This window comes from Cetorhinus maximus, chromosome 5 (assembly GCF_964194155.1).
Source record: "Cetorhinus maximus chromosome 5, sCetMax3.hap1.1, whole genome shotgun sequence".
NCBI classification, from domain to species: domain Eukaryota; kingdom Metazoa; phylum Chordata; class Chondrichthyes; order Lamniformes; family Cetorhinidae; genus Cetorhinus; species Cetorhinus maximus.
Genome location: NC_135883.1, coordinates 57,073,036 through 57,101,020, shown reverse-complemented (window position 1 = coordinate 57,101,020; position 27,985 = coordinate 57,073,036). Strand labels below are relative to the sequence as shown.

At 42.3% G+C, this 27,985-nt stretch overlaps 1 protein-coding gene across 3 annotated transcripts in view; it reads right to left on the bottom strand.

Moving 5' to 3' along the window:
- Positions 1–23,394, bottom strand: part of LOC144680659 (uncharacterized) — a 256,221-nt gene extending 232,827 nt beyond the window's left edge. For all 3 annotated transcript variants that reach the window (XR_013576597.1, XM_078541891.1, XM_078541890.1), the window contains exon 1: positions 23,144–23,394. The gene's annotated coding sequence lies outside the window, so the exon portion shown is untranslated. The remainder of the gene's footprint in view (positions 1–23,143) is intronic.
- Positions 23,395–27,985: the final 4,591 nt, after the last annotated feature.

Below are 27,985 nucleotides of genomic sequence, written 5' to 3'. Positions count from 1 at the left end.
AGGGAGGTGGCATGGGGTGGGGGTGGTGTGGGGAATAGTGATGACTACCCACTCGTCATGTGGATTTTCCAGATGGCTAGAGCCCATAGATGGAATGGTGGCAGCTTCCTGGATGGGCCTGCAAAGGCATCCGCATGGATCCATTGGGTTGTGAGGGCCAGAGCCCTGGCTGCAGGTCAACCCATGCAGGGGCTCTCCCTCCACTATGATGGCCCGGAAGCTGTGACCAGAATATAATTTGTACTATTTACAAGTCCTCACAGGGAGCCTACACCTTGAGGTGCCTTTGCAGTTGCCAAGCTACAACGACAGCGCCCACCTCAGTGGAGCTGCTGGCCCTCCAGGCCCTTGGCCACTCCCATTGGCCCTCCCAGCTGTAGAGCCCACACACCATCCTTAATTGAACAGGGCTCCAAATGCAACCTCTTAATTGGCCAGCTCCTCAAAAATATCCTCCAGGGTCCTGCCATGGCCACTTCCGGGTTCCCAAGCTGGAATTTCGCCTCATCCAGAATTGGGACCTTGGAGCTAAAATTCAGCCCACCAGGCGCTCCTGCTAGGAAGACAGAAATTGTATGCTGCTTATTTTCTGATAGTAAATAAGTGTTTCAAGCACTCAGACGTGAGCAAAATCTTTTAATGGAATTGCTATTCCTGCCTACCAGTACCACCGCTAACTTCCCCACCCCTTCCCCCAATTCTAGATTCTTGACATTCACTATATGTACTCAATACATTCAAAATGTTCAAAATTTAAAGTTACCCCATATTGAACTGCTATATCACTGGATCAAAATCCTGGAACTGCCTCCCTAACAGCACTCTGGGTGTACCTATACCACATCAGTGCAGTGCATCACCACTGCAGTGGTTCAAGGATAGAATTGAAAAATAGGGAGGTTATGCTAAACTCGTAATGAACCTTGGTTATACCACAATTGGAGTTCTGCTTCCAGTTTGGTCATCATGTTATACATATGCATACACATCAGGAAAGGATTGACAGGCTGAGTCTCTTCTCTTTTGAAAAAAGCAGGTTGACGGGTGACCTGATAGAGGTGTTTAAAATTATGAGCGATTTTGATAGAGTGGATACAGAGAAAATGTTGCCGCCTGTGGAGAATTTTTCCACATAATTGGAGGGCATCAATACAAGATAGTCACCAAGAAATCTGAATCTGAAGAGCAGTGAGGATGTGGACAGGGAGCAGCTGAAACGAACAGAATAGATACATTTAAGGGAAAAACCAGACAAGCATATGAGAGAAGAGAATAGAGGGTTACGATGGCGGATTTAGGTGCATGGAAAATGATGGGAGGAGACTCTAGTGGAGTGGAGCATAAACTGGCATGAACTGGATTGGCCAAATAGCCTGTTTCTGTGTTGCATTTCCTATGTAATCCTATAGTCTGAATTTTACTTTTGGTGGACGCACGCAATTGGCGGGCCTGGGAGTGGTCAGGAAATGGACCACCGACCGCAGTCAGCCCCTGACCACAATTTCACGCTGGCTGGCCAATTAACGGCCAGTCAGCGAGACATGTGCGCTGAATAGATCAGCGCTGCCGGGGTGGGGGTGGGAAGAGGGCGGGCGATGACATCAGCGTGGTTGAGTGCTGTGAGAGAGCTCCCTGAAGACAGATGGTTGCCTCAGGGAACTCCAGACGTTCAAATGTTGAAATAAAAGTTTAAAAAGCTGCAAAAAAGTGTCCATGCGTCACAATCAAGCACCTGAAAATCTATCTCATAAAATTGCTGTCCACAGGTATTTATTTTTATTTTATTTCATAACAGAGATTTCATCCCACCCTTGGATGAGGTTTGATGAAAAGTATAAAGGCCGCCTGGCCGATTCGCCCATCCGCCAACCGTAAGGTTGGAAGGGCCATGAAAAATCAATAACAATTGTGCCATTAATAGGCTTAATTGCCCCCTTAATTGTTGGGAGGCACGCTTCCAAGTTTTATGCGCACCCACTGAGCGAGATATCGCGCAAGTGCGCAATGACGTTGGGACGCTCGCCTGATGTCATCTCGCCCGATTTTACGCCCAATCGGGTATTCTGCCCTATCTAATAAAAGTCCCACACTGGTAGAGTGAAAACAGAAACCATAAAGTAGGTTGCCAGTTAGAAAAGAAACTCATTTGAAAGCCCACATGATAAACACAATAGCAGCAATACCAACTGCTAGGTAAAAGTTGGATTCAAACATGAATAAATCCAGAACCAGCTAAACAAAGCAGCAAGGAACTCTGCTGCATTCAAGGGACTAATAGAAACTAAGAAGGCAAATATGGTGATGCTGTAGCCTCTAGAGATTGTGGTTACCATCAAAGAAGTAGTTTTTTTGCTTGTGCATCCAGAGATAGGGCCTATCCAACAGCAATGCAAAGAAAACCAGACATGCCATTGGGAACCTTGAACGTTTTCTGTCTGGCAGCCCAACAGGCAAAATACACCCATAGAGGCAGAGATTTTGCATTCTCTGGTCCACAGACACCAGTTATTAGGGGATCTAATGCTGGTTAGATACAGACCAGGAAGGTCCCAATTTGGATTCTGTGATCTGACTTAGGTTTGGTAATTTTAGATAGGTGGTGGTATGGCAATTACATTTGGCCTCAATATTCCTAGGCGACAGGGGTCAAGAATAATCCAAATTCTCACCCAATTACCATCAAGTGGAAGGCTGGCAGAAGCAGATTCATTATTAACTTTCAAAGGGAATTGGATATAGACTTGAAAAGGAAAAATTTGCAGGGCTCTGGGGAAAGAGCAGGGGAGTGGGACTAATTGGATAGCTCTTTCAAAGATCCAGAGCAGGCACGATATGGTCTCTTTCTGTGTTGTGTAATTTAATGGTTCTCTGAGTAATTCTGGCAGGAAGTGTGTGTGAAGAGAATTTGCCTTGAGTAATGGGTTACCACTTTCCTGTTTTTGGCTGGATTGAATGTTTATTTAAAGGCCCATGTTTTTAAAAAGTTACAGCAAACAATAAAAGCAGTTTTTAAACAAATGCCCCAGTTTTGCAGACTATATATGATCTCGCATACACCAGCTATTCATTCAGCATAGATACTTGGGCTGAAATTAATTGTTGGCCAGTAGGGAAAAAAAACGAATGCTAGCTCATTTTACACGCTGGCCAACTTTCTCTTCTGCTGAATTTCAACACCTCACTTTTCTCAGAGCGTATCTGAGTTTAGCAAGTTTCCCTGCAGTTTAATTAAAGTACATGCATCCCCTCTCTTGCAGCTTCCACAGCAAAGTCACAACATTAACACAATAAGCTAAAAGGGTGGGACCTGTGAGAAAGGGTCCTGAGTTGTGAGTAAGATTCTGACAGGGATTGACAGGGTAGATGCTGAGAGGATGTTTCCCTTGGCTGGAGAATTGAGAACTAGGGGGCATAATCTCAGGGTAAGAAGCCGGCCATGTCAGACTGAGATAGGAGAAATTTCTTCCCTCAGAGGGTTGAGTGTTTTTGGAATTCTCTGTCCCAGAGGACTGTGGATGCTCAGTCATTGACTGTGTTCAAGGCTAACATTAGTATATTTTTGAACTGTAAGGGAGCCAAGGAATATGAGGATCGGGCGACAAGATGGAATCGAGGGAGGATCAGCCATGATCTTATTACCATAGACGTTGGTATATAAGTTGACCTTTGAAGCCTCAAAAAATCCCTCCAAAATAGGGGTCGATTTATATGCCAAGTATAAAAGTGAACTGCTGGCATGACAGGCTGGTCACCTTCTTTGTCATTCGCCATGTGGTGTCTGCTCTGTGTGGGTGTGTATTAAACTCCTGCACATCTTCGCAACACAGCCCATATCACCTGCTTGATTCCTTACACCTAGTTATAAGGTACCAGTAAGTAAAACATCCATTTGTGGGGTGAAAACTTGAAGCTGTCTACTAATGTGAGTGTAGCATGTCATAGCTGAAAAGGGGGATCAATTTATATGCTGAGTATATGCATAAACTTATATGATCATTCGAACAAGGAGCAGTAGGCCATTCAGCCCCTCTCACCTGCTCCGCCACTTAATAAGATCATGGTTGATCTGATAGTAACCTGAAATCTGCATCCCACCTACCGCCAATAACCTATCACTCCCTTGCTTACCAAGAATCTATCCACTTCTGCCTTAAAAAATATTCAAAGACTCTGCTTCCACCACCTTTTCAGGAAGAGAGTTCCAAAGACTCATGTCCCTCTGAGTGAAAAAAATTCACCTCATCCCTGTTTTAAATGGGTGATCCCTTATTTTTAAACAGTGACCCTTAATTCTAGATTCTTCCACAAGAGGAAACATCCTCTCCACATCCACCCTGTCAAGACCCCTCAGGATCTTATATGTTTCAATCAAGTCGCCTGTTACTCTTCTAAACTCCAGTGTATACAAGCCTAGCCTGTCCAACCTTTCCTCACAAGATAACCAACCCATTCCAGTTATTATCTTGGAAAACCTTCTGTGAACTGCTTCCAATGCATTTACATCCTTCCTTAAATAAGGTGACCAACACTGTACACAGTACTCCAGATTTGACCTCACTAATGCCCTGTACAACTGAAGCATAACCTCCCTACGTTTGGATTCAATTCCCCTTGCAACAAATGGTAACATTCTATTAGCTTTCCTAATTACTTGCAGTACTTGCATACTAACCTTATACGCTGCGATCTACAGTAAATGGCTCAGCAAGTTTGAGAGGCAATATAGCCTACTCCTGCTCCTATTTATTCAAATATGAAAATATGACATTTTGTAAAAGGAAACACTTGCTACCAATCTACTCCATTTTGTTTCAGCATTATTTGCTTATTTACTCAATTTTGTTTTGAAATAACATTTACATGCAGATTTGCTGAATTCACTATTCTGTTGCAACAAGGCCTGAACAAGGCGCCTGTATAAAAGCAAAACAGTTAAATCCCTGGAATATAGGCTGTAAACATTTTGTGGTATTATCTATTGATATTTGAAATAAAGTGGATTTTAAATTACAAGTTGTATCAACAGTACAGAAACAGGCCATTTGGTCCAATCAGTCTACGCTGGTGTTTATGCTCCACAAATGCCTTGCCCCATCAAATTAACGAACGGTATGATAAATGTTAAACTGCCTTTACGTTGTAGTGATGCTGACTATGGTGAATGGTTGCCTAGTTTCAAGGGTGCCTGGCAACGCTGATCATTGAAAATCAAGCAGTACAAGTTCCATTGTTCACTGGTGCCTTTTAGGAAACATTTTTGCGTACACACTAACAAACAGTTATAGCAAGGAAAAGTGCTATCTCTCCAAACACTTGCCCCTTTCCCTGTCAAAGTATCCACTCTGATTGGTTGTGATGGCCTTCACTGTTCGAAAGAGTGCAGTTTACACATAAAGGGCTGAATTTTCCCCCCGTTGGGGGGGAAGTTGAAGGGCAGGCGCATACAATTGCGCTTCCGATTGGCGCCCCCGATCGGAGGCGCGCTGCCATTTTAAGTGGGCGGGCCAATTAAGGGTCGCCCAGCGTGACGTCCGCACGGAAGCACTATGCGCTCTCTGTGCGGACAGGGGAGGAGAATCCCAAAATTGAGAGTGTGCTCTTTCGTGCACATGCACGAAAGAGCACACTCATCTCCCTGAGGCTAAGTGCTGCCTCAAGGAGATCGGCTGTAAATGTAAAAAAGTTAAAAATAGAAAAGTAAAATTTCCCTAACATGTCCCTCATGTGACAATGTCATATGAGTTGGGACATGTCCATAATTTTTACAAGACCTTTACTAAAATGTTTTAAAGCCCACATGAAACCTCATCCCGCCCGTGGATGAGGTTTCATGTTTTTTCCACTTCCCGCCAGGGCTCCTGGCCTGCCCGCCAACCTTAAGGTTGGACGGGCAGGTCTTTTAATTACTTAAATGACCCTGTCAATGGCCTCAATTGTGCCCTTCCTACTCTGTGTTTCTTTCAAATGGTGTTCAACGTGGAGGAGCGCTGATTTATCAGTTGAGGGAGGGCCATAGGTGGTAGTCAGCATGAAATTTCCTTGTACATGTTTGACCTGATGCCATGGGACTTCATGGGGTCCAAAGACAATGATGAGGGCTCCCAGAGCTGTCCCATCCTGACTGCATAGCGCTGTGCTGCCACCTCTGTTAGGTCTGTGAACATACTCAGGAATGGTGATGAAGAGTGTGCGGCATTGGCAGTAAGATATAATTTGGTGAGAATTAATATGTCAAACTGTTGCTTGACTAGTCTGTGGGACAGCTCTTCCAATACTGACACAAGTTCCCAGGTGTTAATGAGGAGGACTTTGCAGGTTTGACTGGGCAGAATGTCTCTTTGTCATTTCTGGTGCTTAGATCGATGACAGGTGGTTCATCTGGTTTGATAATTTTTTGACTTTTCTGTAGGGGTTTGATACAACTGAGTGGCTAGCTAGGCTATTTCAGACACAATTAAGAGTCAACCACATTTCTGTGGGCCTAGATTCAGAAGTAGGCCAGGCCAAGTAAGGATGGCAGATTTCCTTCCCTGAGGAACATGAGTGAACCAGATTGATTTTACGACAATCAGGTAGTTTCATGCTGAGTTAACTTTGTATGCCAGATTTTAAAAAAATTAATTGAATTTAAATTCCACCAGCTGCTGTAGAGGGATTTGAACTCATGTCTCCAGAAGATTAGTCCAGCTTTCTAGATTACTGATGCAGTAACATTAGCCACTGGCTTTCTAGTCCAGCAGCATTACCACTCTGATGAAAAGTCATACGGACTCGAAACGTTAACTGTATTCCTCTCCGCAGATGCTGTCAGACCTGCTGAGTTTTTCCAGCTATTTTTATTTTTGTTTCAACATTACCTGTTTCCATATTAGTTTAAAATGTTGATTTTCTTTCTGCACTGAGAATAAATTGGGTGAAAGTTCAATTTATCATCTGTAATTTTCTGTGCACCAAAAACCTCTTTTTCAACGCATTATAAATTATGAATGCTTTTGTCATGAAAAACATTCATTGGTACATTAAAGATTTTCCATTGAGCTCACTGGAGCCCTTTTGTTTTCAGTATTGTTGAGATGCAAATCCCTTCAGCATGCATTGACGCACTTGTTGATTCACAGTGATCCGTGGAAGCTCTATTTTGCTACAACCTGTGAACATCCAAGGCAAAGTCTTGAAAGAGCTGCTGACACAATACTTAAAAATGCACAGAAACCTTGGTGTTTGACTGAGAGATCAGTACATTGTCAAAGCATGCATGTCAAGATCAAGCTCAGTTACCATAATTTAATACTAGTTCTGATGAAAAGTCATTGATATGAAACGTTAACTCTGTTTCTCTCTCCACAGAAGCTGCCTGACCTGCTGGGTATTGCCAGCATCCGCAGTATTTTGCTTTTTTACTAATTACCATCAATTGTTTACACTTTATCTCTTCCATGAAATCGACCTGGTACTCGCTCAATATCCTCCCTTATTCAACTCCTGATCACACGTTATGGTCCAATTTTTCACCCCCAAGTCGGGTATGCAGAATCAGGAAAATTAACAACTCCCAAGACCAACTTGGGAGAAACTTCGCCAAATGGACGGATTTTCACTCTGACGGGAGGTGGCGAGGGTGTGATGAACTCAGGCCCACCAAGTAGTGGACCCAGCATGGGTTATGCAACTCAGTCAGGGTTTAAAAACAGGGCCGGTAAGGAGTTTCTGATGTGTAGCAGAAGTGGATGCAAGTGTTGCTGCTGCTCGGAGGAGACTTCAATCAACAGTCAGGTGAGTACTAACTGTAATAGTTGTCCAACTGGTTGCTTATGCAGGAACAGACAGCCCATCATGGGCTTTCCATGGATCAAAATAGTCACTACTCCTGCCTATTCACATTGAAATGAAGGAGCACACTCTATCAAGTTAAGACTGGAAAAGCTTCACAAGACACAGCTATGGAAATGGCAGCATCTTGGCACCTTCAGCTGCTCACAATATCCACAATATTCTGTATTGACTGAGGAAACTATAATGCGTCAGGGGATGGCTGTTACACACCACATTTGCCATGAGCCTTTGCCCTTCCACCTGCCCTCTTTCCACCCATCTCTCAGGGTGTGGCCATGCAATTGAGCCTTGACCAGGACCTTTACAGCTGCACACTCAGGCAGGACAATGTCACTCTGAGGGAGCAGGCCAGCAGGATAGTTTTTGGTCAGCAGCACAACATGCCATCTTGGAGAGACAAGAGCAAAGGCCAGATTACCTTGCTTTTGTCATTCCCATTTCCAGCTCCTCCAGCACCAAAGTTAGGCCTTCGATGAGATAGAGAACACATAGTAAGTGTCACGACTCACTGGGGATAGTGCGCTGCAATATCAAGCGCCACTGTTCTCCAAGCCACGACAATTGTGAAAAAGTTTGATCAACCCATCTAATTGTTTAATTTAGGTTAACAGAATACGAGCACCAGGTTTGTAAACTTAATAAGTAAATAACTGTTTATAGAACAAATTGTCTTTAAGCAATGGCAAAAGAAAGAAATATGAATTGCTAATTTCTAACTCTATGGCCTAAACTCTACACCTTCTTAAATCCCCATACACACACACATACAAGACACAAAAACGTGGATTTTAAGAGTGGGATAAGACAACTCAATAGCACCAACTCCCAGAGTACAGGATTCGATGGGTTGATTTTGATTGATGTCTTTCAAATTCCCTTCAGTTCTTTGCTGATGACATGAGGTGGTCTTCTAGTATGTTGTCTTTAGTACACTGGTTGAGCACTTGCCTTTCAATGTCTCTAACAGTGATTTTCCCCATTGCCACTTGACAGGGGTTTTCAGAGAGAGCAGGTTATAGAGATATGAGGAGAAAAAGCCGGCTAAGTATTATTGTAGAATTACTGGAATCTTCCACACACAGGAGCAAGAGGTTTTAGGTTTTTTCCCTTTCTAGGCTAGAAGCTATTCTGCTATACTACTCTCACACAAATCCTGGTCACCTGGTCAGGAGCCAATTAAAATGTTGTTGCCAGGCAGTTCCTCGTTAGACCACACTCCTCCCCAGCACCACCCTGTCTTTCATGGCATACTCTGTTCCTGGACAGCAACATTGTATGTGTCCCTCATACTGTTCCAGTACATGTCTTTCAAACTGCAGCCATTATAATTTTAATCCACAGTGCAACAGAAATAAAAAGATATGTTCGTTACAACAATCCAACAGAAATAAAAATATATGTTCTTTACATATGTAAGCATACATATGTGTGTGAGACCATTCAAAGCTGGAAGCCTTACGTGCCTTTTCTTTTTCCATGCCAAACTGTCACAAGCAAAGGATGGGCCGCATCCTGCTTCAGTGGCCAGGATCTGGAGATCCTGGTCGAGAAGGTCCAGAGATGGCACAGCATATTATAGCCCAGTAGCCGGCAGAACCCACCCACAATTACCAAGAGGACATGGCAGGAGAGAACCTCAGCTGGACCATGGCCAATTGTGGATTCAATGTAGGAAGAGGTTCCATGACTTGCTGCAGTCCGGCAAGGTGAGTTGTTTGGCACAAGCACACAGAGGTCCAAGTGATGGTTTACATCTGAATGCTGCACCTATGATGGAAGACCTGGCGAATACCTCTCCAATAGCACGGAGGCTTGTAAGTCGAAGACACTCCTGTAGGTGCACATGGTAGTGATGTGAATATCCACTGTGATGCATTGCCAGATTCAAGAGATTTGTCCCTGGCAGTACTATATATTAGGCTAAAATCACTCTTTATGTTGTATCTGCAGAAGAGGGTCCATGATGCCAGGGAGATGGCCAGAGTGGGGTGGAGCTGCAAGACTAAAACTTGCCAGGGTGCCTACCCGGCTGGTTGTTGGGATGGAGAATCGCCTGTAGCAGGTGCTAAAGGCATTGGTGGAGGCACTTTGGAACATGGTGGTAATGGTAGAAGTGATCCTGTTAGTTCGCCAAGCAGTAGGGGACATTGGTATGAGAGGGTGAGCGAAGGTTGTGTTGCATGATAAGGCACTGCAATTATGGTTAGAGGCTAAAGACAATGGCGTGTATCAGAGCACACTCTCACAATATAAAAGGCTAAATCTCATTACCTGCTTTTGTGTCTCACACAGGTCCCTGCACCACTCGCTCACCCCCCAGGGCTACCTCATCCCTCAAGTATCTGGAGGAGGAAGAGATGTCTGAGGAGGTAGTGTCACATCTGACTAGGCAAGGAGGTAGGACTTCAGGAGCCACCTTATGGGGCACAGTATCTGGAGCATCAGCAGTAGATGTGTGGACATCTGGTGGAGTTCCCTGAAGTAATGTGAGCACGCACTGCAAGTAGAGGAGTCCATAGCGGTGATGAACTCCACCTTGCCGCAGATGCTCAAACAGTGTTAGGGAATGGCCACTCTCATGGGGAGATTGGATGCAAGAACAGCATGACTCCCTGCAAAGGATATAAGATTCAATCAGTAGCTTGGAGCAGTCTGCTCAGAGTATGTGGGCTGGCATTGATGGAATACATGAGGAGCTGCCATCTATTAATAGGATGTTCGCACTAGTGGCACAACGGTTGCTGGAATGGACGACTGCTGTGCCCTAGCAGCCAGCACTATTAGCTGACATAAAGGCCAACCAGGGCTGTGGAGGTTAGTGAGGAGGATAAAGGTTCTGAGAGCATCTCAGCACCCTCATGTTCTTCTAACTCCCCAGCCCTCCGCTACAGCCCTCATCTGCTCTACTTACGTCAGTGACAATGGCTGTAGAAATGCAGAAGCCGCAGTCTGAACTAGGTCCCAAATGGGTCCCTGCACAACGAGGCCAGCTACCAGAGTCAATGCCATAAAGCATGAGAGTTGAGCAGCCTGCCTCCACCTACTCCGAACAACACAGGGGGGATATCATAGAAGCATTCGCAAGTGCAGGATGCCGTGTCGCCTCATTCACCGATGGGTTCATTGTGGTTTCACTTCACATCACTTTGTATATATATCACCATTAAGCACATTGTAAATATAAATCACTATTGCCAAAAATGTCTTGATCTGCTTTTGTACCTTCAATAAGAATTTTTACAGAATGAAGGCAGTTCTTGCCAGTGGCACTGAAGACTGCATGCAGAAGCCCATCTCTTGTTGATGCCATCAGGAGCAAGGGTGTGCCCATCCACGTCTGGCAGTGGGAGGCTGGTTCATTCTCCAGACCTTCAGATAACATAGTAGTACACAAGGGTTATGGATTAAGATGCTCTTTGCAGCATTTCTTGTCCATCAATGATTATCTTTGAGGGAGGTTCAATGGTCGGACTCAAAGATCAAATCCAGTTTATCATGTGCAATTCAAGCATGAATGGTGTGTTGAAGGCAGTCATCCACACATGATTGTTACAGTCACTTAAGTGGATTTCCCACATGTCAAGATGCCATGTATGCTCCAGGGAAGCGCGCTTGTGTGTTGTAGTGTTTCCCACTACATCTGAAGTCTTTGTTTTCTAAATGGTAGAGGCCGTGGTTTCACAGGGATCCGTGGTGTTTGGCAGCATTACATGTTGCAGATGTCGCATACTCCTGAAACTGGATGCCAGTGGTGGATGGATAATGTAGAGGAAGTTGCTCTAACACATGTGCGGCATCGCTCTACACAATTTACAGCAGCTGCAATACTGTTAGCACATACAATCAAATCTGAAGGCTGTGGGTTTAAAGTACTGCTTCCTACTGGCACACTTGGCATAGTGAGTATGATTCAAGTAGGCACAGGGTGGTGTTTTCACCAGCTTATTGACAGCCTGTGACAACACTCGAGGATGGAACCTTATTTGTAAAACTGCAATCTGTATCTAACAATGGTGTATAATTTGTTCAATATAGAATGTAACCTCTGGGGCCTAAGGCTTCTAGTTACAGAGATAAGGTGACATCAGGTGACCCTCACCCTCAGCCAATGAAAAGGGTTAATTCAGACTATTTCCTATTAAGAAATCGAAGGCCCTCAGAATTGAGGATAGAAGTTGAGAGCTCAGAGGTTTCATTAGCACAGTTCCACCATTACTTCTGTGGTGTCATTCTTCTGTGACACAGTTCAACATCACTTCAGAGACAGAAGAAAAAAGACTTTGCCTACGCTGTCAGCACTCAAGTGAACCTGGGCTTTTGGGGAATAATAAACTTCCATGCTATCTTCACTGCTTTTTGTTCAGTATATCTAACATCTTGCTTAATAAATTCTACTTGATTCATAAATACTGGTCATTCATACCTAATTAGGTCAGGCACAACTGAGGACCCCATTGTTATAAGTTAAGAATTCAGAAGCTAAATATTTTAATTAAAAGGATTTTATACCTCAAAACCTCACAAATTCTTACACCCTCCTCCTCCTCCATGTCAGATCCATGAGCCTGGACAGAGGCCTCCTCCTCCTCATTGTCGCTCTCCTCAGATGTTACAGCTATAGGCCTGGCCTTCCCCCTTCTGGTTGCAGGCCCTTCCACTGGGCCATATTGGGGAGTGTGCAGCAAATGACAACCGTTCTGGAGACCATTGAAGGGGAATACTTTAGACCTCTTCCAGAATGGTCAAGGCACCTAAAGCGCATCTTCAAGATGCCAATAGCCTGCTCCATTTTATTGTAGGTGATCACATGGCTGTTGTTATAGTGCTATTCGGGCTGTTTGCGGCCACCGGAAGGGGGTCATCAGCCACCTCCTTAAGAGATACCCATGACCCCAGAAGCCAACCACAGATCTGCGTTGGTGTCTGAAAAAGCTGAGGCACTTACAAATTCCTCAGGATAAAAGAATCGTGGCAGCTTCCATGGTATCATTCACATACGTGCAGGAACACCTTGGTGTGGTCACGCACCACCTGCACATTCAGGGAGTGGAAAGTTTCCAATTTATGAAGGTGTCAAGTTGATGACTTGGTACCCTCATGGAGACATGGGTGGAGTTGATAGCCCCTGTACTTGAGGCAAGCATGCTAATTCGGCAAACCCCGCCGGCCCTCTGCATCTGCGACACCACATCCATCAGGAAGTTTATGTGCTCCCCCGCCTGAGCAAGGAGGGCATCAGTTACTGCCTTGATGCAGCTGATGGTGAAATGCTGCAGAAGTCTCAGCTGAACACTGGGAAGAGCCAGCAGCATAAAAATTCAGAGCCATTGCGACCTTGAGAGCCACTTGGCAGGGCATACGGATCTGCAGACTCTGGTCCCAGATCTTGTTGCACCATGGCACATATGTTGGTCACCAATTCCCAGGTTAATCTGAGTCTTCTTCTGCATTGGTTCTCTGTCATTTCCAGATGTGACCTCCACAATCAGTAGATTTCCACCTCAGCGTAAAACCTGGTTCTCCTCCTCCTCCTGCCTGGTGCGCTCTGTACTGCCTCCAACTCCTAACCTTGTCCCCTCCCTCTGGCCACGTGTTGCTCCCGCTCACATGTCTTTATGGTGCGAATATGCGAAGGTGCAATCTCCATTTTGCAGCTTATTTGCCATGATGTGCACTCGTCCCTTTATCTGGCACACTCTCCTTCCTCCCACCTAGGTGCCTGAGTCATGAGGGGAAAAAGAATCTGCCCTTGCAAGGCCACAGGCCCCGCCCTCTAACTCCCTTGGGTATCAGCCTGTGTTTGAATTTGCTGAAGTCCTGTGGCACTTGGTGAAAATTTTAAAGCTCTCCCATAGGGCACCTGACCTCTCCAAAGGACTTCAGTAGGTTTGGAACTCATCCTCAAATTTATAATCCCACGTGTCGTGTTTCACAAATCTTGAGAAGAAAATTGCTTCTGAAGGCAGCTGCACTTTTAAATATGCCACTGCCTCCATGAATCGCGCATATGCAAAATACGTCCTGTCCCTGTTACCCAGTGCTAACCCCTTGGGGGTCGGGGGCGGTGGGGTGGGGGGGGGCTGGTGAAAATGGTCGGTGCAGAGGTGGGCGGGGGGGGGTGGAGAGATGGTCAGTGCTGAGGGTGGGACTTCCAGATTCGAGGCTCCAATGCCATTTCGGCTAAGGCACAGAGCCCTTCCACCTACCCAAAAATTCAGGCCTATGTCTCCTGGCATTGTTAATGGTTTTGTTTCCTCAACCACTATCTTTCATCTCTACACAAGTCCAACTGCCATCAACCTCTGATGCAAATAACACACCCTAGACCCATTCATTCTCTGTAATTATCACCACGGCTGGGATTTTCTGGTCCCACCACCTCCAAAAGTGAATGGACTTTTTGCTGGTTCACCAAATTATTCATCCTGTCCGCGATGGGTCCCACCCGCAAATCCCACCCCACATCTCAAATCTCCCTTTCCTTTATGAAGACCTGTTCATCCCTGCCCAAAACTCCTTTTAAATGAAGGCAGAGGGCACATAAAATGCTTCAGGTGGCCTGCCTGCTACTGACCAGCCACCCTCTGCATCTGCGACACCACATCCATCAGAAAGTTTATGTGCTCCCCCGCCTGAGCAAGGAGGGCATCAGTTACTGCCTTGATGCAGCTGATGGTGAAATGCTGCAGAAGTCTCCAGCTGAACACTGGGAAGAGCCAGCAGCATAAAAATTCAGAGCCATTGCGACCTTGAGAACCACCTGGCAGGGCATATGGATCTGCTGACTCTGGTCCCAGATCTTGTTGCACCATGGCACATATGTTGGTCACCAATTCCCAGGTTAATCTGAGTCTTCTTCTGCATTGGTTCTCTGTCATTTCCAGATGTGACCTCCACAATTATGTTTGAAATTTTACGGGGGATGGAGGTGGTACAGGGCACACCTGCCCTTAGGGCCATCAAGACCCTTAAATGGCCACATAGGTCTCACCCCGCCGTCGCCCACATTTTACCCATGGGAGGGGACATACCATGTGGGAAGCCCGGCAACTTTAACTCTGTGCTGGTGTCAGGCAAGGAGGGGAGACCTCCTGGGCCCATCGGAAGCACCCACCCCCCAATCAAAGACCATCCTTCCCTTTCACCTTGACCTGAGGCCTTGAACCCAGCCCACACTCCCCTCATTCCACCCTCCTGCCGCACCCTCCACCATCCTTCATCCCTCCCCCACAACAAGGCCCTGACTCTGGGTCTCTGCAACATGGTAGGACTGTCCCAGTAGTGGCCACCATTACTGGCACTGTGGGGACTACACTCGAATGGCCTGCAGCTCTCTAAAGCAGGACTTCCTCCTGAGAAAAAGGTGGAAGCCTCACCTTAAAACTATTAATGTTGCTCCCAGCGTTAATTTGCTGCAGGACAGTCGTCAGGATTGCGGATGGGCTCCCTCCCCAGCTTTTTAGCCAGGGAGCAGATACCACAGTGCCCCTGTAAAATCCAGCCCCCAAAACGTAGGAGTCCTAAGCTAAGCTTGAAACCCCACATTTTCTATATCATTAATACATCTTGAGAACATGCCCATTCCTAACCCTGACATCCTTATTTGCCCTTCATCCATGAACTCCAACTTACTTAAATTCAGCTACCCATATCCTATCTACTAAACTCTGATCAGCCATATTACCCTCCATGCAGACATACAATGCTCCCCTGTCCCCAAGATGGCAAAATTGAAGTACACACCCTTGTCTTCACAAACCTCCATGGCTTTACTCTCTGCAACCTTCTGTAGACATAGTTTCCTTCCAGTATCCTTCAGATTTCTGACTCTGCGCTGCTCTAGCCCTTCCTCTAGTTTTTCTCCTACTTCCCCTCATGGTCTCCCTTTTTCATCTTGTCCTTGAGACCCACCTCCAGCTCCCAAACTTTCGCATCCTATTTGACTCTGAGCTGAGCTTCCAATCTGGAATCCTCTCCATCATTAAGACTGTCTACTTACATCATATCACCCTCTCCTGAGCCAACACAGCTTATATGCTGCTGAAATGCTCTTCCTTGACTTTGATACCTCTCAACTCAATTTCACACCTTGCACTCTCCATAAACTGCAGCTTATACACAACCCTGCTGCCTAGATTTGTACCAGGTCCCATTCACCAATCACCCTTGTGTTCACTGATGCAACACTGACTTCCTGTCCAGCAACACCTTGATTTTAAAATTCCCATCTATGCGTTTACATTCCTACAGGGCCTCTGTCTCTGTAAGCTCCTTCAGCCCTACAATTCTCCAGGATCACAAGCAAATTACATCTGGCCAATTATACCCTATCAGTCTATTCCCATTCATCATCAAAGTAAAGAAAAGAGTTGTCAACAGCACTAACAAGCTGCACTTATTCATCAATAACCTGACTGCTTAGTTTGGGTTCCGTCACAACTGCTTGACTCCAAACCTCATTATTACAGCCTTGGTCCAAAAAAGAATTGGGGTGAGACTAGCTTCCCTTGCTACCAAGGATTCCAAATAAAGCTGCAATCAGATCAAATCGGGGGGGGGGAAGCTCTTCAATGGCTGAAACAAAGGAAGATTGGCTGCCAACAGCCACAGCCAATCATCTCAACCCTGTTGTATGAATTACTCATGGCAGCATCCTTGCCCAACTATCTTCAGATGCTTTATCAGTGACCTTCCCTCTTCATAAAGTCAGAGCTTGAGCTGTTTTCTAATGATTGTGCAATATTCAATTATATTCACAGTTCCTCAGAAAACAAAGCAGTCACTTCTCACATGCAGAAAGACCTGGAAAGCATTCAGGCTTGGGCTAATAAGTGGAAAATAACACTGATGCCACACAAGTACCAGGCAATGATGATCACCAGGAGGAGAGAGCCAAACTACTTCCCACGATGTTCAATGGCATTGGCATCACCAAAAGCCCCACCGTCAACATTCTGGGGGTCACCATTGACTAGAAACTTAACTGAACCAACCACATAAATGTTGTGGTCATTAGAACAGACTGGGTAACCAGTGGAGAGTAGATTAGCTCCTGACTCCCAAAAGACTCTCTACTGCAACAAGGTACAATTCCGGAGTGCGATAGGATACTCTCCTCTTGCCTGAATGGCTGCAGTTACAACAACCCTAAAGAAGCTTGACTATTCTACAAAAAAGCTGTTCACTTGACTGTCACTTTATCCACTAGCACTAAACTTCCATCCCCTCCACCCATTGGTGTACCATGGCAGCAGTGTTTAGTATCTACAGTAAATTTCAAAAGCTTTTTCGGCAGTATCTCTCGAACCCATGACCTTTACCATCTTGAACAACAAAGGCAATACTAGTATGGGAATACTGTCACCTCCAAGTTCTCCAAGTCACTTAAACATATCTTGTCATTCCCTCATCATGGATGGGTCAAAGTCCTGGAACATTCCTGCCTAATGGCAATGAGGCAGCACCTTCACCACATAGTTTGCAGTGGTTCAAAAAGAATGTCACCACCATAACCTCCTCAAGGGATAAAATTGTAATAAACTATATAGTAAAAAACTTTGGAACTGTTTCTCACATCTGTGTGATTTTACAGCCTATGCAAATACAATAATACCAAATTCAAAACTGCTACCTAATACATTGGGCAATAATTAATTAATGGTGCTCACTGTTATTTATGCACAACTGGAATGGCAACTACAGGCATGGAGCAGTTACCCAGTGAAACAAATAAATTCAAAGATTGATGCCCAGGGTGCACTGCTCCACTGTTAGCTTCACAAAAACTACAATTTGCTGTCTGCTATACCATTGACATGCATGGAATAGCATGAAGTTGCTGTATTTGCATGGTAGGTACAAACGAAACTCAAAGAAAGTTTGTCTTCACCATTTCAGTTTAAGTACCCTTTTAGTGTTGTGATAATTGTCAATTATTGCCAGTTAACCTCTCTAGTACCGAAAATTAACTATTATAAGTGTGGAGGCTCATACATTTGGGTTTTTATTATTGTTGGAGATTTGAATTTTTTAAACCTTTTCTTTCTGTAGCTTCTTCTGTCTCTTGATCCAATCTTTCTTTTCCTCTCAATTTATTTTTCTGGATCTGTTTTGACATTGAACTCATCCACTCTAATTTACATTCTCTTCTCAGTCTGTGTGTTACTTATTTCACAATCCTTCAATCTGATTGCTTCGAAGATACACTGTTGCTTGTTCTGATCACTCAGGTCCCTGCTTTCCTTTGCACTTCCAGCAATGTGCCATAAATGTGCAAGAAGTCTAACTAGCAATAGATGCAAATTATGGCAAAATGCAGAGTCCATAGCTGTCCTGTTGATATTTCCAACTTTTGTTGAACTGCACTAACAGCTGGTTTCTGCCAACAATAATCAGCTGATGTCAGCTTCCCAAAAGCATTGCCCTTAGATGATAAAGAAACTGAACTCTACATCTACTCTCTCAAAGTGTTTCAAATGTCACTCGTATTCTTGCACAGACAACATAAGACCCCAAAAAGCCATCAGCTTTCTGTGCTTCAGCTTTTTTCTTTGCATTTAATATCCATGTACTTGGATGATTGCACCTACTTAAGTGGTAGAATCACTCTTGCATTATATATTACCTCCCTGGTTCAGGAGGGCTCTTGAAAACCATATATCATCATCATCTTGCCTGCGGCACATTTTCAGCTATCTCACACCCACCCATCTGGTTTAGGCAATCTGCCTGAAATGCAATATATTTCGGCACGGCCTTAAACACTGTGCATTCCGGAGACAATATAAATTTCCTGCCATTTCAATAACATATGAAAGTTTCTATTGCTAAATTCACAGGAACTTTTAGCATAATGAAGCCATTCAGCCATCTTTCCCAGTGCAGACCGTTCTTGGAGTTGATTTTACATGAATCCCAATGTCTTGCTTTAAGTAACCGTCCACTACCTGTTCAAAGGCTGTGATTACTTTAATATCAATCGCCAGCTGTGGGAAAATATTCCACATTCTAACAATTTTATATGAAAAAGTTTCTAATCTCTCCTGGATCTATTACTTATTCTGGGCTCACACTCTTTTGTTTTGATTTAGTTGCCAACACCTCTATCGTTTAATCTACTTAGTTTGAGAGGCTAGAAACCTTCACATAACTCAGAATATAGACTGATCAATACTATAAGTTGACCCTACAGCTGCAGGGAATTGAAGGGTCCTGCCGTGGTAAAGGAGATGAAGACTGATAATTGCATGAAATGTGAAATTTACTCCTTAACTATATTACTTGCACATATATACTACATTGCATATGGTTTTTAATTGTATTATTTTTTACATTATAAAATCTAAAAACTACCAGCTGCTAGGAGAGTGAGATCAAGTGTCTCTTGAACATCAATGATGTTTTGTAACCAGTGGGCAAAAAGAGTTTATCTGTTGGATACGAGCTATCCTTCCAGTCCTACCTTTCTTCTCCTACATGGAGCTCTGACTTACTGCCAGTTGTATCACAATTTGGTCTGGAGATTGTCAAAGTTCAACCAAAATAGAAAAAAAGCTAAAGTTGAGATTTTAACTAATGACATTCTGGGTTGGTTCAGCAACACCCTAGAATTATTCAAACTATTAATCCTCCTCCACTAACAACTTACAGTGAAAAAGCTGTGTCAATTTTTGGTTAAAAATTTATAATATAATAGCTAAAACAAGAGTTATTTACTATATGCCACACATGAAATGAAAGAATGAGTTTATTCCATCAATTGCGCAGATGAAATGCGGTAAAGAGCAACCATCATAATCATAAATACGGCCATTAGGCAAATAAAAGGATTTTGAAAATCTAATCAGTTACTGAAATAATAACAAAATTTGTTCATTGTTAAACGATAGCCGAAAATACAAATTCTCAATTAGCAGTCTTCCTGTCTCTTCTCACAGAAGGTATTCTTTGGTTTAGTAGCTGCAGTTTGGACCCAATTTAATTTTGTTCTCTGGCACATTTATTGTTGATTGCTTTACTTGGAAGACCAAATATTAAATTAAATAGCCTGCCTCTGTCAGAATAAAATAAAGATCCTAACTGAGCTGTGAAAGCGATGCTGAGTACAGGCTATTTTACAAACACAATCCATCTCTTTAGCAAAACCAATACTGCTAATTACAATGCTAAAAGTCATAATTTTTATTCGTATTTTTCAAGCATTGCCTAGTAGTGTAAATTAGAAAAGAATGTAAGAAATTTAAGCATAATTTGCTGGATTCACCATGGCAACCATATTGTGGAGGGTGTGATGCAATGTCAAGAAACAGAAAAATGTAATGTAACTAGAGGACCAGTGAGGCGTAGTGAAAAAAAACAATAATTTCTCTTATTATGTAACTACCTCTATGCTATTAAAAGAACTGCATTTTGAATAAAGACATGATTATGAAAAAAGAGATATGGGCCCCTCTCTGCACACAAGCTAATTTTTCAATGTTGGTTTTATCTATTTATATATTACAAATTTTCTGCAGTTCATACCTACAGTATATATAACCTGTTTATAAAGTAGAAATGTGAAGCACAGGCAAAAAAGATGTTTACATAAATTAGCCAAACGATATAGTGAACTTTAATAAGAGTGTGGATTCCAGAAGCTTTTGTTTTTTAAGTTAGCAATATGACCTCATTAGAAATTATGGAACAAGAAAGGGCCTTTCAACATAATCTTTGCAAGATGCCGTATACAATTTGCAATAATCTGGACCTGCTTTATAGTTTATTTAATCTCTTCAGGCAGTTGCTTAACTACAAAACACTTCTATGAAGAGAAATCGAATAGGTTCCTCCTCAATCCCAAAGGCAATTGGATTAAATGCTACAGGATATTGATCCAACTATCCAGTCCTGACCAGTTGTATTCAACAGATATTCATGTAGGCCTAACAGGATTCGTAACATAATTTTTTGTGCAATACTCACTCATCTAACCCAATATCTCACATAACAAAATAAAAAGTGGGTGGACAATGTACGAACCCCACAGCAATTTCAGAGAAATAAATAAATAAATAAAATATTTTCTCCTCCATAGCCATATCCAATTACATTTAGTTTAAGTTTCATTAGATCCATCTCTTTAGATCAACTCTCACACAGTACTCTGGGATAAATTACAAGTGGCTTCTTAAGAACAAGGAAGAATCATTCAAACTAGTCATCTGTCCTGCTGTACATCTCTAGGTTGTTAAAAGTATGAACAAAACGTTTAAAATATTAATGATGTAGACAGGGTGTTTTGGCTGGAATTCCAGCACAATAGCAATAATAGTCACTATGGGATTTTGCCACAAATCAATAATCTCCTTTAACAATATGTGTGACACTGGAACATTTACTAAAGCAACAACACAATCATTTATTTTCAGATGTATGGAAACATGCACAATTTCAAATTTTCAAAATGAGGTTACACTTCATATCTTGATTTACAAAGGGATGAGTTAAACAGAAGCCTGAAGGATTAAAATAAACTCTTAGGGTTCATGCCATTATCCTATTATTTTTTAAATCCACTTGCCACTTATTAGTTTGAAATAGCATTTATTACTGTGGTGGTTATCTTTTATGTAGCCCATCTTTGTTACAAGGGGCATCTACATTTTATTCACTATTTCTGTAGTGTTTAATATTTTGCAATGTCAATAATGGTCACTAGGAAACAAACAGAGGCAGTGGAATTTAAAGTTCCACTTTAAGTGAGTAATTCACAAATCCATTTGCTTCAAACAGGATTTTAAATGCTGCAGGTATGAGAAAAGAGACAGACTGCAGAGTTTGTCTCTATTCAAACCTGGATCATCTTTTTCTCCATGCCGTCAACTAATTTAAAATGACGTATTTGAAATAATGTTTGAAACAATTGCAAACATACCATTACTGTTACAAATACAGCTTAAAATACACAAAACGTAGTCTGCACAAATGTTAATGGTTAAGTTTGTTGCTCGATACAGAAAGCTAGAAGGCCAAGCACCTGGCTTGGGAAATGTAATGATAGTTTTGGATTCTTGTATTTTTCCCTTTATAGAAAAAGAAATACGCATAACTATTTGAATAGCTAGTGAGGAAAAAAGATTTTGGAAATAGAAATCTATTGCAGCAGAAGTTTAAAAAACCTTAACAAGGTGCACCATGGTCCCCTAATCAAGCTGCAAATTATTGCTTTTTTCCCCTCGATAATGGACTCAAGATCAACCAGCTGTCTAGTGTAGCTATGGGTACAGTAGTTATGTTTTCTTTCCCCTCCCTTCTTCCAGTAAGATCAGCACTTACTCCTCTAACCATACATCAGTGTGGTTAACTTTCAAACTATTGTTTGAATCTTGTCCTATCCATACACCTATTACACTGGATGATAATTGCGATGTAAATGTCTTGTGTCATCTGTCAAAATGATCTCAATCGAGTTTTATAGAAATTTCAAAAAAAAACAAATAGCTCAGAGAAGCAGCACAGATTTTTTGACAGTTGAGCAGACATTATGGATTTGACAATCTAGCAGCAATTATCATCTATTACAAATATTACAAATAAAACTCCTGAGCCACTTTAGAAGGGCAAGGATGGACATGTGTTAATGAAAAAAATTACTTCAATCTTTAGCAAGAATGCCTGCTTCATTTCAAAGTTCAAATCTTGAACGCTGTAATCATTCCTATTCTTGGTGATGCTACATAATCCTTCAGGTGCAGGGATTTAAGCTTAATTAAGGTTTTATTTTGAATATTCTTTCACTACCCTACAGTTTTTTTTGACAACTCCACAGTGAATATGCAGAATTATGCTCTGATTCTGAGAAATACCACATTGCTTGAGTATCTTCTCAACAGTAATGCCAAGTTTGGCTCATTAAGGATAACAAAAATGACAAGGAACGTTTCAATTAGAAATGTCATCAAATAAAAGATCAAACATCTAATGGTGATCATGTAGTTCATAAACCCATTAGATAAAGGACTTTCTCTGCCAGAGATTCAGCCATGTCTGCCATTACCCTGTGCTTGGAGACTGAACCTCAGCTGCCAATAGCAACCGTGGACCACACTGGATTATAGCACATCGGAATGATGAATAAGTACAATTCTAAAGAATGATCACTAACAGTGGCATGGCATTTTTCCTTTTGAACAACATTTCAAAGCATGAAGACCAATCCAAACCTTTTAGTTCGCAAATGCAATCCTGTCACAATTCTTTGCAAAGGAACGTGATTTCAAAATAAATCTAGTAAGCAAAGTAGGAAATGAAACAGTTGCCTCAGACTTACCTTGCAAGCCTATTTAGTGTACCCCAGTAAAGTCCTAATATTTAGGTTATTCTTGCTGACACACAATAACGAGAAGCATATTCAGCAGAAAATGATGATTTTTTTTTAAAGGATCAGGCCAGTGATCAAATGGCATGTTTATTCCACCCTCTTGTGCATTGTACTTTGGTCAGACTGCTATTCGGGCTGCAAAAAAACCCCACTATACTGCAGCAGTGTGGTTAGCAGAGGATTGCAATGCATGTTCCATATGCAAGGTGCAAAGAAAAACCTGGATCCGAACCTCCTTCCGTTATGGATTCCGTGTTGTGCAATATCTTTGTAACAGGTAACTTATCATATCAGTACAAACTGACGACCGTGATACAATTATTAAGTATAAAATATTAATTTAGCACGTTATTTTAAAATATCCCATCCCCATGTTATAATTGATGGGGTAAATATAAATTCGTAGATGATCCTCATGAAGATTTCAACCATTTATTGTGGTGACATCATTCATTCTGTTTGCCATATATAGCAAACTTCCTCCTCAGTACCATCACCATTGACGACAAACAGCTTTATCACACTGAATGTATTCAGTGGGCAGGATGGTTGATGAGGTCTCATCAATCAGCAGTAGCTGCTGCTGATGTAAAATCATAAATCCTGCATAATCATCTAAATGTCTCTAAATCAAGAAGACTCGCACAAGCTGGTGTTGAGGAGTGAATGGATTCCCACTAGACACATACGTAAAGGGTAAACAAACCCAACGGGTAATTACTGCACACTGAAATCCTGTACAGAGGTAAAAATATTGACAATTGTCACACAACAACATGAGAATAGTACTCACAAAAAGTACTGTGCAAATGATTTGAATTTGAAATCACACAGAATATTCCAAAACATGACTGAAAAAATGTTTCAATGTAAACTATTGCTTTTGACACTTAGCAAAACAAATTTGTTATATTATAGATAAATATATATATAAAGTGTTAGATAATTGCAATGAGTTTCTAAAACTAAACCAATGAAATGACATCTTTTGGGAAGGAGACTGTTCTGGATTGAACTTCTCATTTCATTTATTTCTAAAAGGCTACTTAACCCCTCAGAATAATAATAATTATTCACAAGCTGCTCTATCAGTGATACGAAGGGCACTCTGGTCCAACGCTTTCTTTTGAGCGCTGATAATTGCCTTTTATCCAATCTAAGAAATGGTCAAAAATCATCCTCATAATTAGCAGAAAATGTGGAATGAGCCAAAACATGCTTCCCCCAATGCCCCGGAGTAACTCAGGATACAACTTAGGCTGGCAGTACAAAGAGACCCCTGAAATTAAAAATCTGAAACATCAAGAGTAATTAACAATTTTATTTTAAAGATTAAAGAATGCACAGAAAGATATGGATCTTATCAGTGTAGAGAGTTATCTTCCACATTATCTTCCAGTCCCATTCCAGGATTCATGGCCAAGGAAGTCATGTTCATAAAGCAACCAAACAGGTTGAGTATCAACTTGTGAACCCTACAAACAAATTCAAATGGCAGGTGGTAAGAGCAGGAGAGATTCCTAGTCAGCCAGGTGATGGAAAGAAATTGGAGCCTCTACCGTCACTATCCATAAGCTCCAGGCTACAATATGGATGTAAAAGTGTATGTTGCTGTGGTGTTGTGGGTCAGACCTTCCTTTGGGCAGAGAACTGCAGGAGAATTGTAAGTGGGGCATTACATGCATAATTTATATAGAAAACATAGCAACATATACTTAGATTTTTATATTTTGTGACAAGGTTAGTTATTTGACAAGACTGGTGCTGATATTAAAGAAAGGATTGCAATATTTGAGCAATAGTATCAAAGGGCATTCCCAGAGCCTAGAAAATATCCATTTTACTTAGTAACACCAGGTGTTGGAGTCAATTATGCTGAAGTTTATAATAGGCTAAGCCTGATATTGGGACACAGTCTCTCTTGAACCTTGTTTTAGGACCATAAGACTGAATTTTCACCTAGGGTGTCCAACCCTCCGGTTTTGGCCTGGAATCTCCAGGAATAGAAGATCAATCTCCAGGACATTGTTGTGAGCAACCCTGGAGAAAAAGCACCAAACATTAAAAAGTTGGGTTTTTTGTTATTTTCTTTGAACATTTCTCTTTACTAGATATAAAAATATTGAAAATTCGGGGAGGGGGGAGGGGAGGAAAGGCTGTTTGGCTGCAGTCAAGCATCATCCAATTGGGTAATGAGTCTTTTTGCTTTCCAATTGGTGTAGGAAGGCAGTAGGTCACAAGGATGAAAGCAAAATACTACAGATGCTGGAAATCTGAAATGAAAACAGAAATTGCTGGAAAAACTTGGCAGGTCTGGCAGCATCTGTGGAGAGATAAACAGAGCAAACGTTTTGAGTCTGTGTGAAGAAGAAGAGTCACTCGGACTCAAAATGTTAACACTCTGTTCCTCTCTCCACAGATGCTGCCAGAGCTGCTGAGTTTTTCCAGCATTTTCTATTTTTAGGTCACAAGGATGGGTGTGTTGGTTGACGAGTGGCTGGAGCGTGGGGGCAAGTCATGTGATGAAACTTCCAGGAATACATTTAATCACAGTTGGAAACCCTATTTCCACCACAGAGGTGGGAAACAGGAGCTTGATTTGTTTTCGGGTCAGAACCCCTGCCTCCAGGAGGAAACTGAGTAAAGTTAAGAGTTTCAAGTGGGTGAGTCCTTGATTGGCATGGAGATGGGGTTCCAGTCCAAATAAGGATGGTAGGTGGGCTCTTGAAGCCTGAGAACAAATCAGAACTCTCCCAGCTTCAGAGGATGTTGTATTATGGCTTATATGCACAGCAAACAGCTACTGTATCTTTAAGAATGCATGGTGCTTACTTCATTATGACATTAGGGTACATGATGTAACAGTATAAGAACCTCAGGCACCTTCTTGTACTTTCAATGCCAATGAGTGTCAGACAGTCAGTGTCAGTGTGTAAGTCGGTCGGTTGGTCAATCAGTTTAGCATGTGCAACCAGTCTGCCTGTATCCCTAAATAAGTACCAGCAGCCCAGGCACTACTTGTGTCTGTGAGATATACATTACTACAAATAGTTAGCTTTGTACAGTAAACCTTCAACGAGAGTTTTACGACCTCGAACCCATCCTCAACTCTTATGTTGCTTAAGATTACATAATATCACATCAGAGGAGCACCAAGCTGTAGCTAAGGTAAGTAATATGGGAAGGGCACTGCAACAAGAAGGTAAAAACTTTCATTTAAAAAAAACAGATAAGGCAGCCAGGACACCGCTGTGGCCTGCCGCTAGGTGTCCACCTCCAGGCAATTGATCTGTGCCTGTCATGGGAAATTGCTGTCAACCTCCTAACACTCACCGTTAACAAGATCCTTAAGAATCCTAATTGCCTACTCATCTCATGAGGGTGGGCAGCCTTTCCGGCCCCAAACCCGTCCCCTCCAAAATGTCCAGTATCTGGAAGGACGTCCTGCAACTGACACATTTACCCAGCCTCCAATCCCAACTTCGAAGGCCCCCAAAAATTCAGCCCACACAGGTTCAAATTGATTTTAAAAGAATTTGAATCTGAACGCCACTAAAATAGGCTTCCTTGTTCACTTGGCTTTTTGATTTTTCCTATCAACTCAAACATTATGCTTTTTGTCCAATATTTCACCTTACAATAGAATGCAGATGAATTGATGCGGTGAAGAAGGAAATTCAATAGTACATCATTTGGTACAGATTTGATTGCTCAATGCATAGGCTGATTCTCAATTCCTCTGCATATTTCATGTGAGGAGGAACATCAATGATTGGCTTCAACACTCCTATTATATCAAGATGTGAAGCAATATCAATACATAGGTGAATTATGAGGGTGAATGTTTCCATGCTAAAATCACAACACTACAGAGCATTGAGTTTAACGCTCGTTGATATCTCGCTGGACACACTGGCCTAGATTGTCTCAACGATAAAGGGCATCGGGATTTGCGAACCCGTATTTTGCGGAGGCAACTGCCCATATAAAACAGCAGCTGCTTCCAGTCATGTCTGATTTTCATTAGCGAGGAGTAAGAAACATGAAGTGCAGATGAGACCTGATTAGAACTTTGCAGAGTCCTTTGGAGAGGTAGGGTACCCCTTTGAATATGTTCCTGGGGCACCATTGGGGGAGGTGAGGTGCCCTTTAGGAGAGGTCAGCTGCACTTCGGGATTGTTAAATGTGGTCATGAATGTGCATAAAAAGAGCATAAAATCATTGGAACTGTCAAGCGAGCTATCAAAGCAGCTGTCAAAAGCAACTGTCAAGCTGTCAAGGCATTGAAAACCCATGCCCTTTAAATCTTCGAAAAAGCTCTGTGGAGTGTTAAAAATAAATAATCTCTTGCTATTTCATTCTGTCTGTTGACATAAGCCTGAGGGTTATCATTACTGGACTAGTGCTGCATGACTGAACTCACAACCTTCCATGGTTATAGTGGGATGCCTACCATTTCACAGTTTGATTGACAGCTACAAGTGGTTATAGATTATTTTAAGTGGGACTATGAATTCCAATCTCTGTTGTTATAAGGGGCCGTGCACTTGAATAAAATGTTTGCTTTTATAAGGGATTAAGCACTTGGATAAAATGTTTGCATTTATAAAGGATTATAAGACCAAAAGACCATAAGACATAGGAGCAGAAATTAGGCCATTTGGCCCATCGAGTCTGCTCCACCATTCAATCATGGCTGATAAATTTCTCAACCCCATTCTCCCGCCTTCTCCCCGTAACCTTTGAGTAATTATGTAATTGAAGGAATGTAAATGTACTGAATGGGTTTTT